Raw genomic sequence first — 15,887 nt, forward strand, 5'->3', positions numbered from 1 at the left:
TTTTTAAAGTTCTAATGATTGTAAATGATATATCTAATATTTAACATCACTTTCTTATCTCTCTTTCAGACAACAACAGTAAGTTTACCTTTTATTTCAGTGTCTGGAATTGTACATATTGACATTTTGAGTGACTCCTAAGAGATTTCTAAATGAGAGTGGTATTTCAATATTTTTGTTAACATATAAATGACATGAATAATTCTGCATTTTCTAAAAGTTGACTTATTTGTTTATTTTCTGATGATAATATATGTCTAAATGTTTACATCTCTGTCTTATTGCTCCTCTAGACACCAGAAGTAAGTCTAAATGTTTTTTACCTAGTCTATGAAATTGGACATTTTGCCTTATTGAATACATTTTTGTATTTTTGTGGGACCTGATTTCCTCGATGTGGTCTTTGAATTGTGATGGGTTGTATTCATCATCTCTTGAGAACTATCATAAAATCATATTATTGGCTTTCATTCTTTCAACCAGAAACTGAAAAGACAAAGAATTTTGTCAAAATATTAGAAGCAAAACAATTGGTTAATCCCAATTAAGTGAATTATTATTTTGGGTAGGCTGTCAACCTGTGAAAGAAATAATAAGCTTAACTTGTCAGGGTGAACGCTAAAGTTGCTAAATAATTTTAAGCTTGACCACCTGATCAATATGATACAGAGAAGACAGGCTCAACTTACAGGAAATGTCCAAAAAATGGTGCGATTGCAAAGAGTAATAAAGTCAAAACACGAAAACAATAAAATTACCTAAAAGAATCAGACACATTGGGTAAATTGTAATCAACATGATCTAAATAGCGAAACCAGATTTGAAAATACGTAAAAATGCATGTCAAAAAAATCAGTAAAGTCTTGAAGTGCAAATGATAAGTATAGGCACAATATGCTGCTTCTTGATGTGATTTTCGTCCAGCCAATCTGGAATGAGGGTCAGATACACCAAGCAGATTAATCCCAGTTAAATATTTCAACCTTATCATTTAGTCTCTGAAATGGAAGTTGAAATCCTTCAGCTAGGGATTGTTGCAATCCATATCCGCAGACGTTGTCTTCATTGCTGGGAGCTGCTGGGATAACTCCTGCTGACGCATTTGGTTATGTTGGAAAAAGCTTTGTTTTTGGATAAATTTTAAATTAGTGGCCACCGGAGTCATGACATGTTTGGGGATAATTATAGCACCTTTGTTCCGTCCTGATTTCTGCCTCTGGGCGTAGTGCCTGATTTAAGGTTTGGTAGCTAGGTATGACACTACAAACATGATCGATGCCTTGTTTGGCCTATTACAATTGCATGTGGATTTAATGCACTTCTTATAACATGGACAATACATAATTTATGTTTTGATTGAGCAACCTATCGGCAACACTGTTAGACAAGCATTTTGTCTTTTTCTTCAAGTTCAAATATCCTCTAGTTGGAAAACCTGTAGTTATATCTGTGAAAGACCTTCTAAATATCGGGCAATGCTTCAAAGAAGTATGCAGAAACTCTAAACATTTTGGAGGTCCAAAAATATTCTCAGTCACAACTTTGCATACTTTCAGGAGCATCTCCTCTTGGTCACTTCTGAGGCTAACAGGAACACAGGGACAGCACATAGAATGCTGCACTCACTCCAGGAGAGGTTCACAGCATGATTCAATTCAGGCCCAGTTGTGACAAGTCACGTAGGCAGATCTTGCAATGTGTTTTGTCCTTGTAGCCGAAGATAATGCTTGGGGTCTTTTAGCCCATACATTCCAGGCTTTTTAAAAAACTACAGCTCTGATGCATTACAATACAATATGTCATATTTCCTTTTGTTCACCACATACTTCATTGTTTTTTTAAATCAGTATTACACTAATATTTCAAAGTAACAGGGAAGAAGATGAACACACCTCATAGAAAACATTGGCTATCTGCTATATATTTGGGAAAATTATGGGATGAACAAGCATACATGACTCCAAACAAATGTACTTGATTATCTACAGTGAATTTGGAGAAGTTTAAATAGCACTTGCTACACTCATATTCAGTTAGATGTGCACTTCGTCCTATTAAGCCCAATTGTGTCTGAATAATTCAATTGTAAAATATAGTTTGGTTTCTCCTAAATAAGAATTGTAATTTTTATATATCTTGCTAACTTGTAATGTTGCATTTCTGTTGTTTAAACACATTTTGAGTTTAATTTTTAAAGTTCTAATGATTGTAAATGATATATCTAATATTTAACATCACTTTCTTATCTCTCTTTCAGACAACAACAGTAAGTTTACCTTTTATTTCAGTGTCTGGAATTGTACATATTGACATTTTGAGTGACTCCTAAGAGATTTCTAAATGAGAGTGGTATTTCAATATTTTTTGTTAACATATAAATGACATGAATAATTCTGCATTTTCTAAAGGTTGACTTATTTGTTTATTTTCTGATGATAATATATGTCTAAATGTTTACATCTCTGTCTTATTGCTCCTCTAGACACCAGAAGTAAGTCTAAATGTTTTTTACCTAGTCTATGAAATTGGACATTTTGCCTTATTGAGTACATTTTTGTATTTTTGTGGGACCTGATTTCCTCGATGTGGTCTTTGAATTGTGATGGGTTGTATTCATCATCTCTTGAGAACTATCATAAAATCATATTATTGGCTTTCATTCTTTCAACCAGAAACTGAAAAGACAAAGAATTTTGTCAAAATATTAGAAGCAAAACAATTGGTTAATCCCAATTAAGTGAATTATTATTTTGGGTAGGCTGTCAACCTGTGAAAGAAATATTAAGCTTAACTTGTCAGGGTGAACGCTAAAGTTGCTAAATAATTTTAAGCTTGACCACCTGATCAATATGATACAGAGAAGACAGGCTCAACTTACAGGAAATGTCTAAAAAATGGTGCGATTGCAAATAGTAATAATGTCAAAACACGAAAACAATAAAATTACCTAAAAGAATCAGACACATTGGGTAAATTGTAATCAACATAACCTAAATAGCGAAACCAGATTCGAAAATACGTAAAAATGCATGTCAAAAAAATCAGTAAAGTCTTGAAGTGCAAATGATAAGTATAGGCACAATATGCTGCTTCTTGATGTGATTTTCGTCCAGCCAATCTGGAATGAGGGTCAGATACACCAAGCAGATTAATCCCAGTTAAATATTTCAACCTTATCATTTAGTCTCTGAAATGGAAGTTGAAATCCTTCAGCTAGGGATTGTTGCAATCCATATCCGCAGACGTTCTCTTCATTGCTGGGAGCTGCTGGGATAACTCCTGCTGACGCATTTGGTTATGTTGGAAAAAGCTTTGTTTTTGGATAAATTTTAAATTAGTGGCCACCGGAGTCATGACATGTTTGGGGATAATTATAGCACCTTTGTTCCGTCCTGATTTCTGCCTCTGGGCGTAGTGCCTGATTTAAGGTTTGGTAGCTAGGTAGGTATGACACTACAAACATGATCGATGCCTTGTTTGGCCTATTACAATTGCATGTGGATTTAATGCACTTCTTATAACATGGACAATACATAATTTATGTTTTGATTGAGCAACCTATCGGCCACACTGTTAGACAAGCATTTTGTCTTTTTCTTCAAGTTCAAATATCCTCTAGTGGGAAAACCTGTAGTTATATCTGTGAAAGACCTTCTAAATATCGGGCAATGCTTCAAAGAAGTATGCAGAAACTCTAAACATTTTGGAGGTCCAAAAATATTCTCAGTCACAACTTTGCATACTTTCAGGAGCATCTCCTCTTGGTCACTTCTGAGGCTAACAGGAACACAGGGACAGCACATAGAATGCTGCACTCACTCCAGGAGAGGTTCACAGCATGATTCAATTCAGGCCCAGTTGTGACAAGTCACGTAGGCAGATCTTGCAATGTGTTTTGTCCTTGTAGCCGAAGATAATGCTTGGGGTCTTTTAGCCCATACATTCCAGGCTTTTTAAAAAACTACAGCTCTGATGCATTACAATACAATATGTCATATTTCCTTTTGTTCACCACATACTTCATTGTTTTTTTAAATCAGTATTACACTAATATTTCAAAGTAACAGGGAAGAAGATGAACACACCTCATAGAAAACATTGGCTATCTGCTATATATTTGTGAAAATTAGGAGATGAACAAGCATACATGACTCCAAACAAATGTACTTGATTATCTACAGTGAATTTGGAGAAGTTTAAATAGCACTTGCTACACTCATATTCAGTTAGATGTGCACTTCGTCCTATTAAGCCCAATTGTGTCTGAATAATTCAATTGTAAAATATAGTTTGGTTTCTCCTAAATAAGAATTGTAATTTTTATATATCTTGCTAACTTGTAATGTAGCATTTCTGTTGTTTAAACACATTTTGAGTTTACTTTTTAAAGTTCTAATGATTGTAAATGATATATCTAATATTTAACATCACTTTCTTATCTCTCTTTCAGACAACAACAGTAAGTTTACCTTTTATTTCAGTGTCTGGAATTGTACATATTGACATTTTGAGTGACTCCTAAGAGATTTCTAAATGAGAGTGGTATTTCAATATTTTTGTTAACATATAAATGACATGAATAATTCTGCATTTTCTAAAAGTTGACTTATTTGTTTATTTTCTGATGATAATATATGTCTAAATGTTTACATCTCTGTCTTATTGCTCCTCTAGACACCAGAAGTAAGTCTAAATGTTTTTTACCTAGTCTATGAAATTGGACATTTTGCCTTATTGAATACATTTTTGTATTTTTGTGGGACCTGATTTCCTCGATGTGGTCTTTGAATTGTGATGGGTTGTATTCATCATCTCTTGAGAACTATCATAAAATCATATTATTGGCTTTCATTCTTTCAACCAGAAACTGAAAAGACAAAGAATTTTGTCAAAATATTAGAAGCAAAACAATTGGTTAATCCCAATTAAGTGAATTATTATTTTGGGTAGGCTGTCAACCTGTGAAAGAAATAATAAGCTTAACTTGTCAGGGTGAACGCTAAAGTTGCTAAATAATTTTAAGCTTGACCACCTGATCAATATGATACAGAGAAGACAGGCTCAACTTACAGGAAATGTCCAAAAAATGGTGCGATTGCAAAGAGTAATAAAGTCAAAACACGAAAACAATAAAATTACCTAAAAGAATCAGACACATTGGGTAAATTGTAATCAACATGATCTAAATAGCGAAACCAGATTTGAAAATACGTAAAAATGCATGTCAAAAAAATCAGTAAAGTCTTGAAGTGCAAATGATAAGTATAGGCACAATATGCTGCTTCTTGATGTGATTTTCGTCCAGCCAATCTGGAATGAGGGTCAGATACACCAAGCAGATTAATCCCAGTTAAATATTTCAACCTTATCATTTAGTCTCTGAAATGGAAGTTGAAATCCTTCAGCTAGGGATTGTTGCAATCCATATCCGCAGACGTTGTCTTCATTGCTGGGAGCTGCTGGGATAACTCCTGCTGACGCATTTGGTTATGTTGGAAAAAGCTTTGTTTTTGGATAAATTTTAAATTAGTGGCCACCGGAGTCATGACATGTTTGGGGATAATTATAGCACCTTTGTTCCGTCCTGATTTCTGCCTCTGGGCGTAGTGCCTGATTTAAGGTTTGGTAGCTAGGTATGACACTACAAACATGATCGATGCCTTGTTTGGCCTATTACAATTGCATGTGGATTTAATGCACTTCTTATAACATGGACAATACATAATTTATGTTTTGATTGAGCAACCTATCGGCAACACTGTTAGACAAGCATTTTGTCTTTTTCTTCAAGTTCAAATATCCTCTAGTTGGAAAACCTGTAGTTATATCTGTGAAAGACCTTCTAAATATCGGGCAATGCTTCAAAGAAGTATGCAGAAACTCTAAACATTTTGGAGGTCCAAAAATATTCTCAGTCACAACTTTGCATACTTTCAGGAGCATCTCCTCTTGGTCACTTCTGAGGCTAACAGGAACACAGGGACAGCACATAGAATGCTGCACTCACTCCAGGAGAGGTTCACAGCATGATTCAATTCAGGCCCAGTTGTGACAAGTCACGTAGGCAGATCTTGCAATGTGTTTTGTCCTTGTAGCCGAAGATAATGCTTGGGGTCTTTTAGCCCATACATTCCAGGCTTTTTAAAAAACTACAGCTCTGATGCATTACAATACAATATGTCATATTTCCTTTTGTTCACCACATACTTCATTGTTTTTTTAAATCAGTATTACACTAATATTTCAAAGTAACAGGGAAGAAGATGAACACACCTCATAGAAAACATTGGCTATCTGCTATATATTTGTGAAAATTAGGAGATGAACAAGCATACATGACTCCAAACAAATGTACTTGATTATCTACAGTGAATTTGGAGAAGTTTAAATAGCACTTGCTACACTCATATTCAGTTAGATGTGCACTTCGTCCTATTAAGCCCAATTGTGTCTGAATAATTCAATTGTAAAATATAGTTTGGTTTCTCCTAAATAAGAATTGTAATTTTTATATATCTTGCTAACTTGTAATGTAGCATTTCTGTTGTTTAAACACATTTTGAGTTTACTTTTTAAAGTTCTAATGATTGTAAATGATATATCTAATATTTAACATCACTTTCTTATCTCTCTTTCAGACAACAACAGTAAGTTTACCTTTTATTTCAGTGTCTGGAATTGTACATATTGACATTTTGAGTGACTCCTAAGAGATTTCTAAATGAGAGTGGTATTTCAATATTTTTGTTAACATATAAATGACATGAATAATTCTGCATTTTCTAAAAGTTGACTTATTTGTTTATTTTCTGATGATAATATATGTCTAAATGTTTACATCTCTGTCTTATTGCTCCTCTAGACACCAGAAGTAAGTCTAAATGTTTTTTACCTAGTCTATGAAATTGGACATTTTGCCTTATTGAATACATTTTTGTATTTTTGTGGGACCTGATTTCCTCGATGTGGTCTTTGAATTGTGATGGGTTGTATTCATCATCTCTTGAGAACTATCATAAAATCATATTATTGGCTTTCATTCTTTCAACCAGAAACTGAAAAGACAAAGAATTTTGTCAAAATATTAGAAGCAAAACAATTGGTTAATCCCAATTAAGTGAATTATTATTTTGGGTAGGCTGTCAACCTGTGAAAGAAATAATAAGCTTAACTTGTCAGGGTGAACGCTAAAGTTGCTAAATAATTTTAAGCTTGACCACCTGATCAATATGATACAGAGAAGACAGGCTCAACTTACAGGAAATGTCCAAAAAATGGTGCGATTGCAAAGAGTAATAAAGTCAAAACACGAAAACAATAAAATTACCTAAAAGAATCAGACACATTGGGTAAATTGTAATCAACATGATCTAAATAGCGAAACCAGATTTGAAAATACGTAAAAATGCATGTCAAAAAAATCAGTAAAGTCTTGAAGTGCAAATGATAAGTATAGGCACAATATGCTGCTTCTTGATGTGATTTTCGTCCAGCCAATCTGGAATGAGGGTCAGATACACCAAGCAGATTAATCCCAGTTAAATATTTCAACCTTATCATTTAGTCTCTGAAATGGAAGTTGAAATCCTTCAGCTAGGGATTGTTGCAATCCATATCCGCAGACGTTGTCTTCATTGCTGGGAGCTGCTGGGATAACTCCTGCTGACGCATTTGGTTATGTTGGAAAAAGCTTTGTTTTTGGATAAATTTTAAATTAGTGGCCACCGGAGTCATGACATGTTTGGGGATAATTATAGCACCTTTGTTCCGTCCTGATTTCTGCCTCTGGGCGTAGTGCCTGATTTAAGGTTTGGTAGCTAGGTATGACACTACAAACATGATCGATGCCTTGTTTGGCCTATTACAATTGCATGTGGATTTAATGCACTTCTTATAACATGGACAATACATAATTTATGTTTTGATTGAGCAACCTATCGGCAACACTGTTAGACAAGCATTTTGTCTTTTTCTTCAAGTTCAAATATCCTCTAGTTGGAAAACCTGTAGTTATATCTGTGAAAGACCTTCTAAATATCGGGCAATGCTTCAAAGAAGTATGCAGAAACTCTAAACATTTTGGAGGTCCAAAAATATTCTCAGTCACAACTTTGCATACTTTCAGGAGCATCTCCTCTTGGTCACTTCTGAGGCTAACAGGAACACAGGGACAGCACATAGAATGCTGCACTCACTCCAGGAGAGGTTCACAGCATGATTCAATTCAGGCCCAGTTGTGACAAGTCACGTAGGCAGATCTTGCAATGTGTTTTGTCCTTGTAGCCGAAGATAATGCTTGGGGTCTTTTAGCCCATACATTCCAGGCTTTTTAAAAAACTACAGCTCTGATGCATTACAATACAATATGTCATATTTCCTTTTGTTCACCACATACTTCATTGTTTTTTTAAATCAGTATTACACTAATATTTCAAAGTAACAGGGAAGAAGATGAACACACCTCATAGAAAACATTGGCTATCTGCTATATATTTGGGAAAATTATGGGATGAACAAGCATACATGACTCCAAACAAATGTACTTGATTATCTACAGTGAATTTGGAGAAGTTTAAATAGCACTTGCTACACTCATATTCAGTTAGATGTGCACTTCGTCCTATTAAGCCCAATTGTGTCTGAATAATTCAATTGTAAAATATAGTTTGGTTTCTCCTAAATAAGAATTGTAATTTTTATATATCTTGCTAACTTGTAATGTTGCATTTCTGTTGTTTAAACACATTTTGAGTTTAATTTTTAAAGTTCTAATGATTGTAAATGATATATCTAATATTTAACATCACTTTCTTATCTCTCTTTCAGACAACAACAGTAAGTTTACCTTTTATTTCAGTGTCTGGAATTGTACATATTGACATTTTGAGTGACTCCTAAGAGATTTCTAAATGAGAGTGGTATTTCAATATTTTTTGTTAACATATAAATGACATGAATAATTCTGCATTTTCTAAAGGTTGACTTATTTGTTTATTTTCTGATGATAATATATGTCTAAATGTTTACATCTCTGTCTTATTGCTCCTCTAGACACCAGAAGTAAGTCTAAATGTTTTTTACCTAGTCTATGAAATTGGACATTTTGCCTTATTGAGTACATTTTTGTATTTTTGTGGGACCTGATTTCCTCGATGTGGTCTTTGAATTGTGATGGGTTGTATTCATCATCTCTTGAGAACTATCATAAAATCATATTATTGGCTTTCATTCTTTCAACCAGAAACTGAAAAGACAAAGAATTTTGTCAAAATATTAGAAGCAAAACAATTGGTTAATCCCAATTAAGTGAATTATTATTTTGGGTAGGCTGTCAACCTGTGAAAGAAATATTAAGCTTAACTTGTCAGGGTGAACGCTAAAGTTGCTAAATAATTTTAAGCTTGACCACCTGATCAATATGATACAGAGAAGACAGGCTCAACTTACAGGAAATGTCTAAAAAATGGTGCGATTGCAAATAGTAATAATGTCAAAACACGAAAACAATAAAATTACCTAAAAGAATCAGACACATTGGGTAAATTGTAATCAACATAACCTAAATAGCGAAACCAGATTCGAAAATACGTAAAAATGCATGTCAAAAAAATCAGTAAAGTCTTGAAGTGCAAATGATAAGTATAGGCACAATATGCTGCTTCTTGATGTGATTTTCGTCCAGCCAATCTGGAATGAGGGTCAGATACACCAAGCAGATTAATCCCAGTTAAATATTTCAACCTTATCATTTAGTCTCTGAAATGGAAGTTGAAATCCTTCAGCTAGGGATTGTTGCAATCCATATCCGCAGACGTTCTCTTCATTGCTGGGAGCTGCTGGGATAACTCCTGCTGACGCATTTGGTTATGTTGGAAAAAGCTTTGTTTTTGGATAAATTTTAAATTAGTGGCCACCGGAGTCATGACATGTTTGGGGATAATTATAGCACCTTTGTTCCGTCCTGATTTCTGCCTCTGGGCGTAGTGCCTGATTTAAGGTTTGGTAGCTAGGTAGGTATGACACTACAAACATGATCGATGCCTTGTTTGGCCTATTACAATTGCATGTGGATTTAATGCACTTCTTATAACATGGACAATACATAATTTATGTTTTGATTGAGCAACCTATCGGCCACACTGTTAGACAAGCATTTTGTCTTTTTCTTCAAGTTCAAATATCCTCTAGTGGGAAAACCTGTAGTTATATCTGTGAAAGACCTTCTAAATATCGGGCAATGCTTCAAAGAAGTATGCAGAAACTCTAAACATTTTGGAGGTCCAAAAATATTCTCAGTCACAACTTTGCATACTTTCAGGAGCATCTCCTCTTGGTCACTTCTGAGGCTAACAGGAACACAGGGACAGCACATAGAATGCTGCACTCACTCCAGGAGAGGTTCACAGCATGATTCAATTCAGGCCCAGTTGTGACAAGTCACGTAGGCAGATCTTGCAATGTGTTTTGTCCTTGTAGCCGAAGATAATGCTTGGGGTCTTTTAGCCCATACATTCCAGGCTTTTTAAAAAACTACAGCTCTGATGCATTACAATACAATATGTCATATTTCCTTTTGTTCACCACATACTTCATTGTTTTTTTAAATCAGTATTACACTAATATTTCAAAGTAACAGGGAAGAAGATGAACACACCTCATAGAAAACATTGGCTATCTGCTATATATTTGTGAAAATTAGGAGATGAACAAGCATACATGACTCCAAACAAATGTACTTGATTATCTACAGTGAATTTGGAGAAGTTTAAATAGCACTTGCTACACTCATATTCAGTTAGATGTGCACTTCGTCCTATTAAGCCCAATTGTGTCTGAATAATTCAATTGTAAAATATAGTTTGGTTTCTCCTAAATAAGAATTGTAATTTTTATATATCTTGCTAACTTGTAATGTAGCATTTCTGTTGTTTAAACACATTTTGAGTTTACTTTTTAAAGTTCTAATGATTGTAAATGATATATCTAATATTTAACATCAATTTCTTATCTCTCTTTCAGACAACAACAGTAAGTTTACCTTTTATTTCAGTGTCTGGAATTGTACATATTGACATTTTGAGTGACTCCTAAGAGATTTCTAAATGAGAGTGGTATTTCAATATTTTTGTTAACATATAAATGACATGAATAATTCTGCATTTTCTAAAAGTTGACTTATTTGTTTATTTTCTGATGATAATATATGTCTAAATGTTTACATCTCTGTCTTATTGCTCCTCTAGACACCAGAAGTAAGTCTAAATGTTTTTTACCTAGTCTATGAAATTGGACATTTTGCCTTATTGAATACATTTTTGTATTTTTGTGGGACCTGATTTCCTCGATGTGGTCTTTGAATTGTGATGGGTTGTATTCATCATCTCTTGAGAACTATCATAAAATCATATTATTGGCTTTCATTCTTTCAACCAGAAACTGAAAAGACAAAGAATTTTGTCAAAATATTAGAAGCAAAACAATTGGTTAATCCCAATTAAGTGAATTATTATTTTGGGTAGGCTGTCAACCTGTGAAAGAAATAATAAGCTTAACTTGTCAGGGTGAACGCTAAAGTTGCTAAATAATTTTAAGCTTGACCACCTGATCAATATGATACAGAGAAGACAGGCTCAACTTACAGGAAATGTCCAAAAAATGGTGCGATTGCAAAGAGTAATAAAGTCAAAACACGAAAACAATAAAATTACCTAAAAGAATCAGACACATTGGGTAAATTGTAATCAACATGATCTAAATAGCGAAACCAGATTTGAAAATACGTAAAAATGCATGTCAAAAAAATCAGTAAAGTCTTGAAGTGCAAATGATAAGTATAGGCACAATATGCTGCTTCTTGATGTGATTTTCGTCCAGCCAATCTGGAATGAGGGTCAGATACACCAAGCAGATTAATCCCAGTTAAATATTTCAACCTTATCATTTAGTCTCTGAAATGGAAGTTGAAATCCTTCAGCTAGGGATTGTTGCAATCCATATCCGCAGACGTTGTCTTCATTGCTGGGAGCTGCTGGGATAACTCCTGCTGACGCATTTGGTTATGTTGGAAAAAGCTTTGTTTTTGGATAAATTTTAAATTAGTGGCCACCGGAGTCATGACATGTTTGGGGATAATTATAGCACCTTTGTTCCGTCCTGATTTCTGCCTCTGGGCGTAGTGCCTGATTTAAGGTTTGGTAGCTAGGTATGACACTACAAACATGATCGATGCCTTGTTTGGCCTATTACAATTGCATGTGGATTTAATGCACTTCTTATAACATGGACAATACATAATTTATGTTTTGATTGAGCAACCTATCGGCAACACTGTTAGACAAGCATTTTGTCTTTTTCTTCAAGTTCAAATATCCTCTAGTTGGAAAACCTGTAGTTATATCTGTGAAAGACCTTCTAAATATCGGGCAATGCTTCAAAGAAGTATGCAGAAACTCTAAACATTTTGGAGGTCCAAAAATATTCTCAGTCACAACTTTGCATACTTTCAGGAGCATCTCCTCTTGGTCACTTCTGAGGCTAACAGGAACACAGGGACAGCACATAGAATGCTGCACTCACTCCAGGAGAGGTTCACAGCATGATTCAATTCAGGCCCAGTTGTGACAAGTCACGTAGGCAGATCTTGCAATGTGTTTTGTCCTTGTAGCCGAAGATAATGCTTGGGGTCTTTTAGCCCATACATTCCAGGCTTTTTAAAAAACTACAGCTCTGATGCATTACAATACAATATGTCATATTTCCTTTTGTTCACCACATACTTCATTGTTTTTTTAAATCAGTATTACACTAATATTTCAAAGTAACAGGGAAGAAGATGAACACACCTCATAGAAAACATTGGCTATCTGCTATATATTTGGGAAAATTATGGGATGAACAAGCATACATGACTCCAAACAAATGTACTTGATTATCTACAGTGAATTTGGAGAAGTTTAAATAGCACTTGCTACACTCATATTCAGTTAGATGTGCACTTCGTCCTATTAAGCCCAATTGTGTCTGAATAATTCAATTGTAAAATATAGTTTGGTTTCTCCTAAATAAGAATTGTAATTTTTATATATCTTGCTAACTTGTAATGTTGCATTTCTGTTGTTTAAACACATTTTGAGTTTAATTTTTAAAGTTCTAATGATTGTAAATGATATATCTAATATTTAACATCACTTTCTTATCTCTCTTTCAGACAACAACAGTAAGTTTACCTTTTATTTCAGTGTCTGGAATTGTACATATTGACATTTTGAGTGACTCCTAAGAGATTTCTAAATGAGAGTGGTATTTCAATATTTTTTGTTAACATATAAATGACATGAATAATTCTGCATTTTCTAAAGGTTGACTTATTTGTTTATTTTCTGATGATAATATATGTCTAAATGTTTACATCTCTGTCTTATTGCTCCTCTAGACACCAGAAGTAAGTCTAAATGTTTTTTACCTAGTCTATGAAATTGGACATTTTGCCTTATTGAGTACATTTTTGTATTTTTGTGGGACCTGATTTCCTCGATGTGGTCTTTGAATTGTGATGGGTTGTATTCATCATCTCTTGAGAACTATCATAAAATCATATTATTGGCTTTCATTCTTTCAACCAGAAACTGAAAAGACAAAGAATTTTGTCAAAATATTAGAAGCAAAACAATTGGTTAATCCCAATTAAGTGAATTATTATTTTGGGTAGGCTGTCAACCTGTGAAAGAAATATTAAGCTTAACTTGTCAGGGTGAACGCTAAAGTTGCTAAATAATTTTAAGCTTGACCACCTGATCAATATGATACAGAGAAGACAGGCTCAACTTACAGGAAATGTCTAAAAAATGGTGCGATTGCAAATAGTAATAATGTCAAAACACGAAAACAATAAAATTACCTAAAAGAATCAGACACATTGGGTAAATTGTAATCAACATAACCTAAATAGCGAAACCAGATTCGAAAATACGTAAAAATGCATGTCAAAAAAATCAGTAAAGTCTTGAAGTGCAAATGATAAGTATAGGCACAATATGCTGCTTCTTGATGTGATTTTCGTCCAGCCAATCTGGAATGAGGGTCAGATACACCAAGCAGATTAATCCCAGTTAAATATTTCAACCTTATCATTTAGTCTCTGAAATGGAAGTTGAAATCCTTCAGCTAGGGATTGTTGCAATCCATATCCGCAGACGTTCTCTTCATTGCTGGGAGCTGCTGGGATAACTCCTGCTGACGCATTTGGTTATGTTGGAAAAAGCTTTGTTTTTGGATAAATTTTAAATTAGTGGCCACCGGAGTCATGACATGTTTGGGGATAATTATAGCACCTTTGTTCCGTCCTGATTTCTGCCTCTGGGCGTAGTGCCTGATTTAAGGTTTGGTAGCTAGGTAGGTATGACACTACAAACATGATCGATGCCTTGTTTGGCCTATTACAATTGCATGTGGATTTAATGCACTTCTTATAACATGGACAATACATAATTTATGTTTTGATTGAGCAACCTATCGGCCACACTGTTAGACAAGCATTTTGTCTTTTTCTTCAAGTTCAAATATCCTCTAGTGGGAAAACCTGTAGTTATATCTGTGAAAGACCTTCTAAATATCGGGCAATGCTTCAAAGAAGTATGCAGAAACTCTAAACATTTTGGAGGTCCAAAAATATTCTCAGTCACAACTTTGCATACTTTCAGGAGCATCTCCTCTTGGTCACTTCTGAGGCTAACAGGAACACAGGGACAGCACATAGAATGCTGCACTCACTCCAGGAGAGGTTCACAGCATGATTCAATTCAGGCCCAGTTGTGACAAGTCACGTAGGCAGATCTTGCAATGTGTTTTGTCCTTGTAGCCGAAGATAATGCTTGGGGTCTTTTAGCCCATACATTCCAGGCTTTTTAAAAAACTACAGCTCTGATGCATTACAATACAATATGTCATATTTCCTTTTGTTCACCACATACTTCATTGTTTTTTTAAATCAGTATTACACTAATATTTCAAAGTAACAGGGAAGAAGATGAACACACCTCATAGAAAACATTGGCTATCTGCTATATATTTGTGAAAATTAGGGGATGAACAAGCATACATGACTCCAAACAAATGTACTTGATTATCTACAGTGAATTTGGAGAAGTTTAAATAGCACTTGCTACACTCATATTCAGTTAGATGTGCACTTCGTCCTATTAAGCTCAATTGTGTCTGAATAATTCAATTGTAAAATATAGTTTGGTTGCTCCTAAATAAGAATTGTAATTTTTATATATCTTGCTAACTTGTAATGTTGCATTTCTGTTGTTTAAACACATTTTGAGTTTAATTTTTAAAGTTCTAATGATAGTAAATGATATATCTAATATTTAACATCACTTTCTTATCTCTCTTTCAGACAACAACAGTAAGTTTACCTTTTATTTCAGGAACTGGAATTGTACATATTGACATTTTGAGTGACTCCTAAGAGATTTCTAAATGAGAGTGGTATTTCAATATTTTTTGTTAACATATAAATGACATGAATAATTCTGCATTTTCTAAAGGTTGACTTATTTGTTTATTTTCTGATGATAATATATGTCTAAATGTTTACATCTCTGTCTTATTGCTCCTCTAGACACCAGAAGTAAGTCTAAATGTTTTTTACCTAGTCTATGAAATTGGACATTTTGCCTTATTGAGTACATTTTTGTATTTTTGTGGGACCTAATTTCCTCGATGTGGTCTTTGAATTGTGATGGGTTGTATTCATCATCTCTTGAGAACTATCATAAAATCATATTATTGTCTTTCATTCTTTCAACCAGAAACTGAAAAGACAAAGAATTTTGTCAAAATATTAGAAGCAAAACAATTGGTTAATCCCAATTAAGTGAATT

The sequence above is a fragment of the Triturus cristatus genome, chromosome 7 (genome assembly GCF_964204655.1).
Source record: "Triturus cristatus chromosome 7, aTriCri1.1, whole genome shotgun sequence".
Classification (NCBI taxonomy): Eukaryota; Metazoa; Chordata; class Amphibia; order Caudata; family Salamandridae; genus Triturus; species Triturus cristatus.